We start from the raw sequence: 2,479 nt of genomic DNA, 5'->3' as shown, positions 1-2,479 counted from the left end.
CAGAAAAGAACGCTTAAAAGTTTCTGTGCCAGTTAAAGGCAACCTGATACTTGATTATTAGCATTTTGGGCCATGTTGTTCCAGAGTCCTTTGATGGGACTTCCAAGGATGAAGACTTTTTTTTCATAACTCTGTGGCTGTAAAAGATAACTGGACTACAGGGAAGGCTTTTAGGTTTAATAGCGTTAAGGACTGTGGAGAGGGGGCATTGGGTTATGCAGTTCTAGAATAAGGTCATTTTGTCAGGGAGAAAAGTTTATTGCTAGTTGACTAGGAGGATTCAGGTCATACTTAAAACTAGTTAGTGTTATCGCAACAGCCCAGCAGTGAAAGTACTTCAACTCATGCAATCCCAAACAGTCATAGTAAGTTTGGCTTTTGACTCCATCGTAAATACCAGTTTAGAGACTAGAGATCCATCAACCATGCAAATCCAGCAATGAACACATCTTCATTTCCTTCCGAGCTTGGACCCAAATCTTTCTGTATCTATACCAGTCTCAGGTCTGATGATAATCTACTCACTGTTTACAGCTTTCATTCTAGTCCTCAACTTGGTAGTATTCACCAGTAAGATTTATTCTTCTATCCCCACTGTCCCCAAAATCTGGGACTCCAGCCAAAGCCAAGCTCCAGTTCTTATCCCAGTTTTGCAGGATCCAGTACCAAAACCAGCTCTTCAGCCCTTCTTGTCCTGAATCTTAATGTTAACTTGAACTGTAACAGTTTAGAAACCTAAGAATTAATCATAGATCATTTTATAGGCATTGCAAATCCAATAAAAAATGGCCTGGTGACCTACAATGGATGATCAGCCATCTATCTCCATTAGCTCCAATATTTGTCTTAACTTTATAGGTTTTGGAGGAAAGAGCAGGTCATCAAGTGTCTCAAATCCTGCCATCAACCATGATATTGACAGGTTCAAACTCGATTAAGATAGGATGTGGAGCAGAAATACTCTTAATTATTTTTGAAGCTAGTATTTGGCATATCAGAAGCTACAGAACTTATTTTTATTGTTTCTTCATGGCATACAGATCTAAGATGACGGTTTCCTACTTATAGGCACAAAGAAGTTAAGGTTTGTCTTAAGATAGATATGTGTTGCTGGTCTCTTTTTATATTGAGGCTTAAACAACAGCCAGGAGCTAAAGCAACGGATTTATCGCTGGATCTTGCAGTTGCTGACCTAGGGTGATATCTGGAATCGGCAAGAGCAAATGGCTCTGGGTAGGCACAGGCTGCTTGATTACTTTCAGGGCTATTGTCAGGCTTGAACTCTGGAATAGCAAAATGAGGTTTAGTGTTGCATTCTCTAATGCCAATAATACTAAAATTAAGGGTTATGCTATATACTAGTATATCATTATCAATAGTATATTAAATATACTATTTGAAAGACAGTTATGAGATAGGTTGTGGATACCTGGACTGTAAGGTTGGGCAAAGGTAAGGATTAAAATGTATTGCTTTGTTCTGTAAAACTTGCAGTGCTACAACAAGAACTGATGCTAGCAGAAATGCAGGCAGGAAAGCCCGGATTCTCTTAGCTTTGGTTATATCTGGAACGGTTGTGGCATATCACACAAGTTCAACCACGACCGGTAAAACTGAGCTAAAGCACTCTTAAAAATAAATTTGGCAGTACATACACTTCAGTGTGTCATCACCACTGCACACAGGAAACAAGAAGCCATCTTCTGAGGCAGAATTTCTTTTGACTCATTGAAAGGCCTTCATCCTGTTCCCAGAACTTGACCTAAATAAAGTCAGTAATCTTCTGTTTCTGTCCTTAGATGCTTCTGAAATGGGCGTATTCAGACGACGACTGCCCTATAAATGGTTGGATTGCGTCCTCCCTCTCAGGCATTCTTTGCAAGTCCTGAATACTGCTACATATAGGAACTTGCCAAATTAAGAGTCAGAAGGGCAAAACAAAACGCATGCAACTGATAGAGATTTTTTTTTTTTTTAATCTAAGCTTCTCTTTCTCAGTACTTCACGTTTCTGGTCTTAACACGAGCAGCTGCCTATCTACAAGTGAGGCATAAACATCATGGACACTTCGTCAAGGCTAAACCTGGAGAATCGACAGTGATGCTGCGTGCATTGTACTTGTTTAATGTGCTTACTGCATTAAACTAAGTTTGGACTCTCAGGCGTAATTGCAGAAGCTTCTGTTAACGAGGTAGTAACGGTTTGCTGAAGGCAGTGCACGTAACGCCCCACCTCCTGCAGCCACAGACCGCTGCAGGATTTACTTACCTGCAGAGACCGCTCTCCGTCCCAGCCCTAACTGTGGGTATTAGGCATTTTAGATAAGAGAAGCCGGCGCGCTGCGCTGCCTAACGAGGAGGGGAGCCCCCCTGCAGGCGAAGCAGCGGAAAAGCCGCGCCGCCACCGCGGGCTGCCGCCGCCGCCGGAAGTGAGCGGCGGCGGCGGCGGCGCCCCCTAGCGGCGGCGCGGCGCTACCGGC

This window comes from Rhea americana, unplaced genomic scaffold, assembly GCF_003343005.1.
Source record: "Rhea americana isolate MKP2758 unplaced genomic scaffold, rheAme1 scaffold_108, whole genome shotgun sequence".
Taxonomy (NCBI): Eukaryota; Metazoa; Chordata; class Aves; order Rheiformes; family Rheidae; genus Rhea; species Rhea americana.
This window is presented reverse-complemented; position numbering follows the sequence as displayed.